Below are 15,672 nucleotides of genomic sequence, written 5' to 3' on the forward strand. Positions count from 1 at the left end.
AGCACCACTCGTCACATATTACTTGCTTCATCCACCTCTGCATTGTGCTGGCTCTTCAAGGTCTCTGCATTCCCGACCATCTGGTTGCTGGCACTGCTGTTCAGCAGTTCTCAACTTCCTGCACCTGATATGATGTGGACTTCGCTCACTTCCGTAATAACACTCTCCTCTATTATCATCACTGCCACTTCTCGTGCCCTTCGTCGCTTCTCCCTCTGCCATCAAGGTCTCCTTCTGCTGCTCTTGATGTTCCTCATCACATTTCTTTAGCCGGCCCACCCCCCTTTTAAATTGCTCAAATTCCTTATCACAATGTCAGCCAACAATGTAGATAATGTCACTCTGATGGACCTCCTTCCCTTAACTTTCCCCACACGGTGCACATCGTCTATATCAACTTCACTAAAGTTGATCATCCTATTCTGAACCACTTCCACGACCTCATACACTAGTTCCACTTTAGTCTCTTTTCCCTCTTCTTGCACACCATATATGAAAATATTCTTGCTCACCCCTCTCTACTAATCTCTTTGTTTCTCTCAGGTCACACTCCAAACTTCTTACCTTCTGTTTCAACAGATCCAACATCTGTATTACACCCCTCCTCTTCTAATATCTTCTTCACATCTTCCTTAATACTCAACTTTAGGTCCATAAACTCCTTGGATAACTCTCGAAAAATTTCTCTTATTTGCTCCGTCTGACAAGCCTCTCTTTATCATCTCTCTTATCACTTCGAACTCTTCCCATCCAATGGAACCCACTGGACCTGGACCAGGATTAACTTCCACTCTTCCCATTATCAACAGCACTATCACCACCGCCGCCACCAGTAGAGTGGCCACCATCCCGTTTTTATCACCCTTCAGCTCCATTCTTGTCTCCTTTCTACTTCCCTTTTCACAGTTCCAGCTACCAGTCGCTATCCTGTATTGTGTCAACGTGGTGCCCATTGCTTCGCGCTCCACTCAGCACATCCGCACTCCTTGCTGATCCATATTTTACATCCAGTACCTGGACTTGCCACAAGGAAGTAATTTTTTTATTCTGTACTTGACAGCATAACCTATCAAACTACTAACACCTGGCATTCTAAAAAATAAAAAAAAAGCTGAACACCACTGAAGAACAAACATACTGTATAGCAAACGTTCAACCAGTACTGTAAACTACAACGATAACATCTATGCCATGTGCTTTCCTATTTACTCACCAGAAACACTTAAAATTCCTTTGAAGTTTGAATGTGATGTAGCACCCACAAGCACTGTTGTTATCACCTTATTCCAGATCTCATTGCTAAGATTTTCCTCCTACAAAAAAAAAGAAAAGAAAAGTACCTAGAGTGAGAGTATAGGCAAATGTTTGAGACACTTCGAGTTGTTACAGTTACCTGTTCTTCCTAACTTTATCCTGCATAATGACACTCCATAGGCTTCCATCAAGTAGATACCACTGTGGATGAAGGCCCCTTGGCAAGATCCATTGCAAAGTAAGTCCAAGCATACTACCTGCAAGAAATGTGTCAAGGTAAATTTAAAATTTATACTAGTAGTCCATGTTCCAGTCCTAAGGAGATAACCTAATCAAAATTTACAATATTTTTTAAATTGTATTAATACAAAGGTATCTTCTAACAGTATTTACTTATCCATAATTTAAAAAATATACTAAACACACTGACATGCCAAAGACACCAATTTAAGCCAGGTCGACCATACATACCAACGACTGATTTGCAAGAGGAGGTAGAGGAATTCTATTAACAAATAGGAGAGCTGATGAGAACCTTGAAGGATCATGACAAATATATTTATGAGACCTATATGCAACATTATGTCAACAGCAACTGCCTATAATTGCTCATTTTTTGCAAGAAGAACTAGATTATGAACTCTGATACAAATAAAATGCATAACATGAACTCTTTTCAGTCATTCAAAGTCTTGAAGTACCACAGATTCATAAACCTACAGCACAAATAATGATAGTGTATATGTAAATCACATCATTAAACTCGGCATGTTAGTAACTACTCCTGGTGCCAATCCAAATGGCTTCCTAAAATTTTCGTAGAAACTGCCCCCGGCACAATTTTTCCCCATCTTCTATTGACCTTCGATGTTCAAATTTCTGTAGACTACAATCTAGGCCTATATAATTATTGTTGTTTGTCATCTGGGCCTACTGATGGCCATTGGGCTCGTATCTTCTAGTCATTTGCTCCTTCTCTTTCCTCTTCTTCCAGTATTCCTTCATTTTCTGGCTGTGAGCCACCTTTCTTCCTCCGTTCACATAGATCTGCTGGTTTGTGTTTTTCCTACTCATGACATTGGAAAAATTTCCCTCTGGATAGCTTGCAGAAACTGTCGGCGGACACGTATGGACCTATACGGGATCTCCAGTTGTTCCGCATATGACTTGACCAAAGATCTACTTGTTCCTGGATGTCTCCTCTCTGCCTCCCACAGTAAAGATCCTGTTGGTAAGTCTGCAGGGGTTCATGAAAATTAGGTGCCCAGGTGCCTCCCACTTCTCGTATGAGTTCCCAGTGTTCTTCTCAGGATCTTCCTTTCTTTGACCTCTAGTTTCCTGAGAGGGCCTCTCCTGGTCATCACAAGACACTCAGAGGCATAGAGAACAGATTGTTTTACTACCATGTTACTGTATAATGCCTGAGTTTGAGGTTCTTGGAGAGGTACTCTGATGTGTACTCCTTTGCAGGAGTGATGGGCCCTCTCAAATTTGGCACACCTGGTGTCTATGGCTAGGTTCTCACTCTGGTTTGCAGAGATCCACTCTCCTAGGTACTTGGACCGCAAGCACCTTTCTGATGGTGGTGTCTTCTTGGTGGTATTGTGGAAGGGGCTTCCTTGATATTGGTCATGAATTTGGTTTTCCCGATGTTCAAGCTAGCCCTAGCCGCTACAATATGAAGGCTCTGCAGCTGGTGGATAGCCTCCTCTATACTGTTAGTATGGTGAGGTCATTGGCAAAGGCTAGGCATGAGACTAAAGTTCTTTCTTATACCCTAGTTTCAGTCCTGCTCCTGGTGTAATATTGCCATTCATTTCCTTATGATCTTCACCAGGATGCAATTGAAGATTACCATATTGAAATTACTCCCTAAGCTACACTGTCACCAGCAGGGGCATAACATTAAGGCCTGGGTCTTTAAGGGGCCCGCAAAGTCCTTGCGAAAAAATGAAAAAAGGTCAGCCTGCACAGAAATGAGACTGTAGAATCAGCAGGTGGTGGGTTTTTCTTTTTTTTTTTTAAATTACAATTAGTACGTAAAGCAATTGCCATTTCATTGCAACCAGCAGCAGTTTATTGTATTGAGTAACACAGCACAGCTGCTGTCAACAAATGCGACACACTTCAGAAAAGACCTGCACCAAATTATTCAAAAAGAATTACAGCCATGAAAATTGATACCAAAATATATACTAGTTAAAAATGATACTTTCTTGATGTGTAGTGCAAATAAAATGATTGTATTATATGCACAAATATTGCAGAACATTCTTACACATTATTCGATAACACTCTATAATGCCAGTAAGAAGTTGCAAGAATCAGTCAACTCAGTTTCAAATGAGCTCTCTTTGCAGAAGTTAATGATATGCTTATTAGTTTTATCATTTGATAATTCTCAAACTATTTGCTAAACAAGTATGCTGTACAGTAAAGGGTGTGCACTGTCAGTTTGCATTTAGGAGATAGTAGGTTCAAACCCCACTGTCGGCAGCCCTGAAGATGTTTTCTGTGGTTTCCTGTTTTCACACCAGGCAATGGTGTAAAGCAATGGTCGCTTCCTTCCCAGTCCTCAGCCTTCCATCAAGATCTGTGTCGGTGTGATGTAAAGTAAATTGTAAATATATATATTCTTAACAGTGTATTTAATTTTGTTGGTATATTTTTCCATGTTTTAATTTAATAAATGATTGTAATAGAGACTTTGGTATTGGTTACAGAGTATAGTTCTGTAGTTACTGAAAAATGGAACTAAAGTAGACTACGAACATGTAAGTGGTGTACGGTTGGCAGTTCAGCAGCTTACCCATCAATACTCAGATGCTGTCAAATAAAACCAATTAAACATTTTTTAAAAATCTAACAACGAATAAACTCTTGTTTATGTAACTTCACAATATACTGCATTACTGATACCAAATACAGTAGAGACAATACGCGACACTTCCGGATTTAGCCTTGTTAAAATGGGAGACAAGTCGCAAGTGGCGCTCCTAGTGGCAAGACCTGAAAATTCGCGCTAAATTCAAATATCAATGGAAATGTATATACGAAAATGGATAAATAAATTACGTCTAGAAAGAAAGTGTTACTAAGATACTACCTTCAAAGTTGCTAAAGCAATTCTGGATAAATGAATGAAGAATTATTTAACAGGTTATTTAAAGACTGAAATTAGACATATAATCACGATGTGAATGGACTGCTGTGAAAGGGCTTGATCTTTCATTTATGCATTACTTTTTTTAGCTTTAGAATTCCTGCCTGAACGTTCATGGCTACATTTTTCATTTTACTCATTTAAAAGCATTGTATCATATTACAACACTTGTCAAAAAAAAAAAATATCGGCACATTCCTTACAACGATTGAATGGATTTACATTGAAGGGATGGACAATTTTTCTTTCAACTTGAAGCCTACTAACAGAAAGAAAATCTATAAATTTAGCCTCAAAAACATTCAAACTTTCCCTATAAGCAATACTTGCCATAATGCCATTACATTAGGGTAAAGCAAATTTGCATCACATTGTTTCAACAAAATATGTACATTTCTTAAATCACTCATATTTTCTTCAGTGCTTGACAACGCATTACGACATTCCAAATGGGGTAACTTGGAACACAACCAGCCACACTCATACGCATATGTATTTTCCTGAATTAAATCAAACCCACAGATCACACCTACAACACAGGTATTGAAGGTTAACTGCTGCACTATATAATAAAATATGCGTATTATATTTTAAGCCGGTTAAAATATGGGTCGAGCTGGTCAGAAGATTATGAAGTACCGTTACTATAAAAATCTCTTTGTCACTGGAAGAATATATGTGCAAACACAATATTACTTACATTTTCTTGTCACGAGGGAAACTGAAGAAAGATCACGCATTCTTCTCTACTTAATAGTAACTGCAGCCAAACACAGCACATACCTTTCCCCTCATGTTGAGAGGACATATCGAGGAATGGCACGCTACTATTCAACTATCTCAACGCATAAATAACACCAAAAACTTCACACACAAATACACGTGCTCTTATGACAGAATCAGTAGTTCTCAGGTCAATCCACTAGAGAGAGCTCTAATAGCTATCCCTCAATATTTCGCTGAGTACCGCGTATTGTCTTAACTGTATTTGCTGATACCTCCTGTAATTAAATTTATATTAAGTTATTCATAGCTTTTACGTTTTACTCAACGGGGCCCGAATTTTTATTTTGGAAGGCAGGCCCATATCATTTGTTACGCCCCTGGTCACCAGAAACTACATTCAAACTTCAAATCAAGTAATATAGCATAGACACTTCTATCGTGCTAGGTCCATGCTTTCAGCGCGATCACACGTCATCCAAAGGAACAATGAATTATTTTTTTAAGCGGTCAAAAAATGTGAAACAGTAAATTATTCTACTTTATTTCATTACGGATATGCAAGTTTAACCATGTCAATCCGATGTATACTTATTCCTAGTTTTCTTTAAACGTGCGTATATTTTTATGTGAACTTCATTACGGTACCATGCACTCAAAATGCGGAAACCACACCATCTGTAGTTAAATCTAATACTACACCGGACTAGTCGTACGACTCCTCAAATAGGATTTGTTAAAATATAAAACTAATTCACACAATATGGTTTGTTACATCTGGCCAATTTACCTCCAGTTGGAGGGTTTTTATCAATGTTTCGCTTATCTTGCTCGCAAAGTAATCTACAGTACCGGTACGATATGTATTATAATTAAGTACGGTAGGCCTACGAACCACTTATCCACATTGCCAACGATATCACAATATATATAAAAACAGATAGGTGATATTTTTATGATTATTATTATAAGACTAATTTACTTCCTTCAGGAATCGATCGCCTACTTCAGCTCATTATTGACGCGAAATGTAACAAAGTTGAGATTGCATGAGTGAGAGCGTACACATGACTATAATCAGTTTATCAATGGTAAAGTTACGATTTCCAACTTTAAAATTGGCCTTAAATGAAACTAGCGTGAAATTGTCGAAATATGTAAAGCGAGATCCCAAGCTTTTTTTTTTTTTTTTTACACTCGCCTACAAAAAGCCTATTTAAAAAATTATGGCAAGAGTTCTCACACATGGTCGTAGAAAGTTACTGAAATTGTTTCCTTCGCACGTTCTCAAACTATAGCCCCCCAATCCACAGCAACCCAACGAAGAGCCTAAAGAAGTAGAAATGCAGAGGCGGTCGGATGCTGGAATAGTGAACATTTCAACTTCCACGACCTGGAAGGCAGAGACCTCAAGAGCTATATATGTTTGACTACTTCAGCCATTCTCTTAAAAATGTATAAGGAATGCATGGTATACCGGCTTTGTATACAGGTTGTCTTAAAAGTTCTCTCTTACCAGGAGCTGCCCAAGTTCCGGACTTCCAGCAGAGGGTGAAGAGTAGAGAGTGAAATGGGACCTCGGCAAACTATAAACTACCCTAGGTATGGCCGAGATGGAGAAGCAGATCCCCGTACACAAAGATCATGTGCCCCTACAGTTCCTTCCACATTATACCAACTTATGACGTAATAACCAATCGCATTTCATAAGATCTACATCGCATGAGGACAAATTACCACTGCCCCGTAAATAATTTTCGTAAATTGTTCTTATTAAAGGAAATGGTTAATTGAAATCACGTGCTAAATTAAATGGCAGCATTACGAGTTTTACAAAGTCTACACTATTCCTTCTAATAAACAATTTCTTCCCACTTTTCCCGCATTAGTAGATGAACAGTGTTCTATATAACATGCATCACCTAGGGGTCATTGCTGTCTATCCTAATTCGCTCCCCTAGATTTCGAAATGCACTTCTCCTAAGAAGTAGTCATTCAAACTTTTTGAATAACTTATAATCAGCACAAATTTTATTTTTACAAATAACTTTCACATTCATACAAATTTCCTACTTACCCTATCCTCCAAAAATGTCGAAACACCTTCTTTTGAATGCCGTATCAATATTACATCTCGATTCCGCCACCTATACCAAGCTCACTTATTGCTTATTTCCTCACCTACAACTTATCACTTTCCATTACCGGTACTCGGACATGGGCTTGACTCCAACAACGCCCAACATTCACGTGCTAATTACTTCGTGATAATTAATGACAAAAGTATTCCATACACAGTCTTCCCTGGGTTCATCTCATCCCGTTTCACAACCCCATTAAACGCTATTCCCTTTCCGTTTCGAATCTATAACAAATTATCAACAATGATTGCGTGAATTCTGCACCAGCAAACAAATCCTTTAATCCCTTTCAGAATTGAATATCTTCTTTTTAAATTATTATTTTCATCATTTACTAAGCAATATCTATTTCATTATTACAAATTCCTAGTAACATTATATAGGCTACCATTAACTATCTTGCTTGCATCTCTTACAGCAATGGAGTACTTTTACTTACATTTCATGATTCTTCGGGTCGAATAACACAACGGTAGAAACATGACATCCATCAGCCATCTGCAGTCAACGGACGAAATATTAGTACTGTACTAGATGTAGATCGTGTATTCAGCCGTTGCTTACGTCATACTTCGACGTTATACGATTCAGCCAACCACCCAGATTTGAGCACAGACGAGCGCACTACAGTACTGCCAAAGCAATCACCCAATAATATTTGTCACAGTCTCATTCTATACATATCTTCATTGACTCTTGTTCAATTTACTAAACGACTAGAATATCCAGAGCCTACATGGCTCAGTTGGCAGCGCGCCGGCCTCTCACCGCTGCGTGAGCATTCCGTGGTTCAAATCCCGGCCACTCCATGTGAGACTTGTGCTGGACAAAGCGGAGGAGGGACAGGTTTTTCTCCGGGTGCTCCGGTTTTCCCTGGCATCTTTCATTCCAGCAACACTCTTCAATATCATTTCATTACATATGTCAGAGGAGTGCGACAGGCTTCGGCAGCCGGCACAATTCCCGTCCTCGCCGCTAGGTGGGGGCTTCATTAATTCCATTCCTGACCTGGTAGAATGACTGGAAACAGGCTGTGGATTTTCACTAGAATATCCCGAAAGACATTTGGAAGAATGACTGATTCTCTCTGGGATATTTTAGTGGTGTGCCGTCACTTACATCACATCTCAATATGATACAGCATCAGGAAGTACAATACTTCAAGCAAATGACATTATGAGGACAACCAAACTGAACTTGTTTTTATGTCCTTGGAAAGATTTGACTCCGGGATTTTCTACAAGGAGGTTGAATGATGTGTTCTTCGATAGGTCAAATTTAGTTACTGATATCCTTGTGACATCTTCTTTACAATCCCTAATCTCTACACAAACGGGAATATTTTACATGTTCAAAATATGACTGCGCTCGGCCATACCAAGAACTACTGTTTCAATCCGGTGCTATGTCATCCAGACTGTCGCTAGGTGCAATAACGCAGTAAATCTATGATTAATCAATTCGTCCGTCAGTCAGGCCTTGGTGAAGCAGAGATTCGGTTCCTTTCGGTCTAACATCTCTAGCCCCCTAACGATCAACACACATTCTATTCTAATTTCGTCCTATTATTTCCGTATTTGTAGCACTCCCAAATTTTTCTCTATAACTACATCTTGTTCTGTCGGTAACCTGTGGTGTGACGTGATGTACTCTGTCAACTGACATGCCCGCTGCTCGCCACACCATAATAAAAAAATAAAACAACAGTGCCGCTTCGCCCAAGTATTTTCAGTACCGTATTCTTTCTTTCTTAATCTGTTTATTGTCCAGGGTTGGCTTTTCCCTCGGACTTAGCGAGGGATCCCACCTCTACCGCCTCAAGGGCAGTGTCCTGGAGCTTCAGACATCGGATCGGGGGATACAACTGGGGAGAATGATCAGTACCTCGCCCAGGCGGCCTCACCTGCTATACTGAACAGGGGCCTCGGTGGGGGATGGGAAGATTGGAAGGGATATACAAGGAAGAGGGAAGGAAGCGGCCGTGACCTTAAGTTAGGTACCATCCCGGCATTTGCCTAGAGGAGAAGTGGGAAACCACGGAAAACCACTTCCAGGATGGCTGAGGTGGGAATCGAACCCACCTCTACTCAGTTGACCTCCCGAGGCTGAGTGGACCCCGTTCCAGCTCTCGTACCACTTTTCAAATTTCGTGGCAGAACTGGGAATCGAACCCGGGCCTCCAGAGAGGCGGACATCGTATTATTAATGTTATTGTTTTTACGTCCCACTCACTACTTCGACGGTTCGCTGAGATGCCGAGGTGCCAGAATTTCGTCCCGCAAGATTTATTTTACGTGCCAGTAAATCTACTGACACGAAGCTGACGTATTTGAGCAGGGCATAAAAATCATACCACCGCAAGCAAGAAAAGAAATTCGCTGACTTCAGATAATAATAAATTAGATAGGCAGTCTACATCGGACCGCGAATGAAGACATACTCAATGGAGTTAGTGAAAGGAGCCCGATTTGGCGAAATGTAACCCGGAGAAGAGAAGGATACTATCTCGACATTTGCCTAGAGTTGAAATGGAAAACCATTCTGGATGGCCGATGGGGGATTCGAACCCACCTGTATCCCAATACAAAGCTTGCAACCGTAACTCGCCATGCTGTAACACACTGAAATAATCACTTCTTTGGAAGGTACTGTTCTTTCTTTCTTAATCTGTTTACCCTCCAGGGTTGTTTTTTTCCCTCAGACACAGCGAGGAAACCCACCTCTACCGCCTCAAGGGTAGTGTCCTGGAGCGTGAGACTGTGGGTCGGGGAATGAAACTCGGGAGAATGACCAGTACCTCGCACAGGCGGTCTCACCTGCTATGCTGAAATGGGGCCTTGTCGGGGGATGGGAAGAGGCCGTAGCCTTAAGTTAGGTACCATCCCGACATTTACCTGGAGGAGAAGTGGGAAACCACGGAAAACCACTTCGAGGATGGCTGAGGAGGGAATCGAAACACCCTCTACTCAGTTGACTTCCCGAGGCTGAGTGGACCCCGTTCCAGCCCTCGTACCACTTTTCAAATTTCGTGGCAGAGCCGGCAATCGAACCCGGTCCTCCGGGGGTGGCAGCTAATCACACTAACCACTAAACCACAGAGGCGGACAGGTGCTGTTACGATATATTAAGACACCCACCCAGGATTTAGTCAGTTACTTTTTGACAGAAGTGTAGATTGCTACGGTAGACCAATGCATGAATATGATAAACAAATCACAGTAGATGCAGAAATGAAAATATCAGCACAGGATATGGTGCATCAAACCCATTTATGGATTGATGTCTCAAACAACAATACCTACCGTGACAGCAGAGTTTTCTCGCAATCGCACTTGAAAATTGAGGAGATGGCTGCGAGGCACTCCCCCTCTATCCCATCCCCGGTAGACCTGATTAGGGCTTTTTTTTCGTTTCCTTCATCATTGAGGTCCTCTTATTATTATTTTTTTTTTGCTAGGGGCTTTACGTCGCACCGACACAGATAGGTCTTATGGCGACGATGGGATAAGAAAGTCCTAGGAGTTGGAAGGAAGCAGCCGTGGCCTTAATTAAGGTACAGCCCCAGCATTTGCCTGGTGTGAAAATGGTAAACCACGGAAAACCATCTTTAGGGCTGCCGATAGTGGGATTCGAACCTATTATCTCCCGGATGCAAGCTCACAGCCGCGAACACTACGCGCACGGCCAACTCGCCCGGTGAGGTCCTCTTATTCCCTACTACCTGTGCACAATTAATCAGAAGCGCTTGTAGAATGCGTAACGTTCAGTGGCCAGCGAGAAAACTGGAAACAACAAAAAAATGATTATATATACGGTATGGAACTTTGTCTTGTCCATAGTCCGACAGCTATGCACTCCGACCGACCAACCGAGCAAAGGAGGCGTGGTCACTACTCTACCGTGGCTCTGCGCCTCTGTATTCGGGAGACGGAGGGACTGGTCTCCACCATCGGCTGTCCTGAGAATGGTTTTCCATTCTTCTGCACTTCTGCTCCAGGGTCTCTGAACATTGGAGCGTGGGTTGGCGACCACGAGGCCCTTAGCTGAGTCCTGCTATTGCTTCCACTTACTTGTGCCAGGCTCCTCACTTTTTCTATCCTACCTGACCTCTCTTGGTCAACTCTTGTTCTTTTCCGACTCCGACGCTATTAGGTTACCGAGGGCCGATGCCTTCATTTTTCGAAGTGTCGCATCCCTTCCATTTTTCTCTCTGATTAGTGTTATATAGAGGATGGTTGCCTAGTTGTACTTCCTCTTAAAACTATAGTCACCAACACCACCCTACATTGCCGTGTATGATTAAAAGAGTCCACCTCTGTGGACCTTTGCATTCACTGTATTTTTATTTCTTATGAAATTTAACTCCTAAAGTAACAAACTTTTTTTTTTTTTTTGCTAGGGGCTTTACGTCGCACCGACACAGATAGGTCTTATGGCAAACAAACATCTTAAGCATCTTAGTGTGATTACCTGACATCCCCGGAGGCCCGGATTCGATCCCCGGCTTTGACACGAAATTTGAAACGTGGTACGAGGGCTGGAACCGGGTCACCTCAGCCTCGGGAGGTGCCTAACGTAAGGTCACGACCGCTTCCTTACTCTTACTTGTCTATCCCTTCCAATCTTCCAATCACCTTACAAGGTCCCTGTCCACCATAGCAGGTAAGGCCGCCTGGGCAAGGTACTGGTCATCCTCCCCAGTTGTATCCCAGTTGTCTCACGCTCCAGGACACTGCCCTTGAGGCGGAAGAGGTGGGATCCCTCGCTGAGACCGAGGGAAAAACCAACCCTGGAGGGTAACCAGATTAAGAAAGAAAGAATTATTAAAATATAAATTACAATCAGAGAGTCATGTTCATTAAAAGATATATTTCGTTATTTCCAATGAAATAAAATTATTATATTTTTGTTCAAAACTCTCTTCGAGGAGAGAAACCTCTGAGGGTGAACCCGGGGTTTAGGAAAGAGAACCTATTCCCCGGGTCCACCGCCCAGAGATTTTTTCACACACTCATCCATACAGTCATCCATACAGGCCAATGAAAGAAGGTTATACAACGGCGATTTCCATGAAAGATATGTGGCCGCTATATCAAACACGGAAATCTAGGGGATTCGAACCTTGGAAGTTCTCTCCTCTCGTATGTATAACCAACACCTAAGCCGCTCGGCCAAAGCGGCTAGGCAGTCAGAGAAGGGGAAATGCTGACACTTCGACTTCACGTATGCAACCGCTGTAACTTCCTAGTAGCGCTACAAGAGGGCAGAATATGTCAATTCTAAAGTGAGCATAAATGAATATCAGTTACGACACAGTTTCAAACATAAAGAATGCATAAAATGTACAGAATACATAGAAAACTTTGCATCCACTGTATTTTTATTTCTTATGAAATTTAACTCCTAAAGTAACAAACATCTGAAGCATCTTCAGTGCTGCCGACGGTGATATTCGAAATCATAGCTACGCGACCCTACCGCCACGGCCAATTCACTCGGCATTATTATTATTATTATTATTATTATTATTATTATTATTATTATTATTATTATTATTATTATTATTATTATTATTATTATTATTCGTTCGTTCGTAATCTGTTTACCCTCCAGGGTAGGTTTTCCCTCGGAATTAGCGAGGGATCCCACCTCTACCGCCTCAAGGGCAGTGTCCTGGAGACTCTGGGTCGGGGGATACAACTGGGGAGGATGACCAGTACCTCGCCCAGGGGCCTTTCGGGGGGTGGGGAGATTGGAAGGGATAAATAAGGAAGAGGGAAGGAAGCGGCCGTGGCCTTGAATTAGGGACCATCCCGGCAATTGCCTGGAGGAGAAGGGGAAACCACGGAAAACCACTTCCAGGATGGCTGAGGTGGGATTTTTTTCTTTTTTGCTAGTTGCTTTACGTCGCACTGACACAGATAGGTCTTACGGCGACGATAGGACAGCAAAGGGCTAGGAGTGTGAAGGAAGCGGCCGCGGCCTTAATTAAGGTACAGCCCCAGCATTTGCCTGGTGTGAAAATGGGAAACCACGGAAAACCATCTTCAGGGTTGCCGACAGTAGGGTTCGAACCTACTGTCTCCCGAATACTGGATACTGGCCGCACTTAAGCGACTGCAGCTATCGAGCTCGGTGAGGTGGGAATCGAACGCGCCTCTACTGTCAGTTGACCTCCCGAGGCTGAGTGGACCCTGTTCCAGTCCTCGTACCACTTTCCAAATTTCGTGGCAGAGCCGGGCATCGAAAACCCTGGCCTCCGGGGGTGGCAGCTAATCACACTAACCACTACACCACAGAGGCGGACATTATTATTATTATTATTATTATTATTATTATTATTATTATTATTATTATCAGGTCCGCCTCTGTGGTGTAGTGGTTAGTGTGATTAGCTGCCACCCCCCGGAGGTCCGGGTTCGATTCCCGGCTCTGCCACTAAATTTGGAAAGTGGTATGAGGGATGGAACGGGGTCCACTCAGCCTCGGGAGGTCAACTGAGTAGAGGTGGGTTCGATTCCCACCTCAGCGATCCTGGAAGTGTTTTCCCACTTCTCCTCTAGGCCAATGCCAGGATGGTACCTAACTTAAGGCCACGACCGCTTCCTTACTCTTACTTGTCTATCCCTTCCAATCTTCCCATCCCCTTACAAGGCCCCTGTCCACCATAGCAGGTAAGGCCGCCTGGGCAAGGTACTGGTTATCCTCCCCAGTTACATTCCAGTTGTCTCACGCTCCAGGACAATTCACCGGGCGAGTTGGCCGTGCGCGTAGAGGCGCGCGGTTGTGAGCTTGCATCCGGGAGATAGTAGGTTCGAATCCCACTATCGGCAGCCCTGAAAATGGTTTTCCGTGGTTTCCCATTTTCACACCAGGCAAATGCTGGGGCTGTACCTTAATTAAGGCCACGGCCGCTTCCTTCACATTCCTAGCCCTTTCCTGTCCCATCGTCGCCATAAGACCTATCTGTGTCGGCGCGACGTAAAGCCCCTAGCAAAAAAAAAAATATATATATATAAATTACAATCAGAGAGTCATGTTAATTAAAAGATATATTTCGTTATTTCCAATGAAATAAAATTATTATTATTATATTTTTGTTCAAAACTCTCATCGAGGAGAGAAACCTCTGAGGGTGAACCCGGGGTTTAGGAAAGAGAACCTATTCCCCGGGTCCACCGCCCAGAGATTTTTTCACACACTCATCCATACAGTCATCCATACAGGCCAATGAAAGAAGGTTATACAACGGCGATTTCCATGAAAGATACGTGGCCGCTATATCAAACACGGAAATCTAGGGGATTCGAACCTTGGAAGTTCTCTCCTCTCGTTTGTATAACCAACACCTAAGCCGCTCGGCCAAAGCGGCTAGGCAGTCAGAGAAGGGGAAATGCTGACACTTCGACTTCACGTATGCAACCGCTGTAACTTCCTAGTAGCGCTGCAAGAGGGCAGAATACGTCAATTCTAAAGTGAGCATAAATGAATATCAGTTACGACACAGTTTCAAACATAAAGAATGCATAAAATGTACAGAATACATAGAAAACTTTGCATTCACTGTATTTTTATTTCTTATGAAATTTAACTCCTACAGTAACAAACATCTTAAGCATCTTCAGTGCTGCCGACTGTGATATTCGAAATCATAGCTACGCGACCCTAACCGCCACGGCCAATTCACTCGGTATTATTATTATTATTATTATTATTATTATTATTATTATTCGTTCGTTCGTTCGTTCGTTCGTAATCTGTTTACCCTCCAGGGTTGGTTTTTCCCTCGGAAATTAGCGAGGGATCCCACCTCTACCGCCTCAAGGGCAGTGTCCTGGAGATTTAGACTCTGGGTTGGGGGATACAACTAGGGAGGATGACCAGTACCTCGCCCAGGCGGCCTCACCTACTACGATGAACAGGGGCCTTTCGGGGAGATGGGGAGATTGGAAGGGATAAATAAGGAAGAGGGAAGGAAGCGGCCGTGGCCTTGAATTAGGTACCATCCCAGCATTTGCCTGGAGATTTGTGTTTCTTCCAGAATTCTGCTAGACTGCTTTTCATGTCCACAAATGGCTGGTCAATGTACTGTCGCAGCATGATGGTTGCATTGTTAGTTTGATTCATTCTGCATTTTTAGCGTGCTAGCTTATCTCTAGGAAGAACCAATATTGTCATTAGTGCTGATAGTGGCAGGACAGACAATTTGTTCTTCTAATGTAATCTGTCTCTCACAAAGTGTTGACAGCTCACTAATCAGATGTTTTTGAGACAGCTCGGTATTTGCTTCATTTCCAAATCCTGCCTCCTTAAATTTATGATCCAGTAAGGTTGCAGATGCTGGGATGTCCATCTTCTCAACTTGTCCTGATCTTCTATTGATTTATTGTA

At 42.5% G+C, this 15,672-nt stretch overlaps 1 long non-coding RNA gene across 2 annotated transcripts in view; it reads right to left on the bottom strand.

Annotated features, from left to right (window-relative positions):
• Positions 1-7,852, bottom strand: part of LOC136869594 (uncharacterized) — a 34,996-nt gene extending 27,144 nt beyond the window's left edge. For both annotated transcript variants that reach the window (XR_011018015.1, XR_011018014.1), the window contains exons 1-3: positions 7,721-7,852; positions 1,394-1,511; positions 1,214-1,313 (exon numbers count right to left, since the gene is read on the bottom strand). This is a non-coding gene — a long non-coding RNA (uncharacterized lncRNA). The remainder of the gene's footprint in view (positions 1-1,213; positions 1,314-1,393; positions 1,512-7,720) is intronic.
• Between the last annotated feature and the right edge of the window lie 7,820 nt (positions 7,853-15,672).

This window comes from Anabrus simplex, chromosome 1, assembly GCF_040414725.1.
Source record: "Anabrus simplex isolate iqAnaSimp1 chromosome 1, ASM4041472v1, whole genome shotgun sequence".
NCBI lineage: Eukaryota > Metazoa > Arthropoda > Insecta > Orthoptera > Tettigoniidae > Anabrus > Anabrus simplex.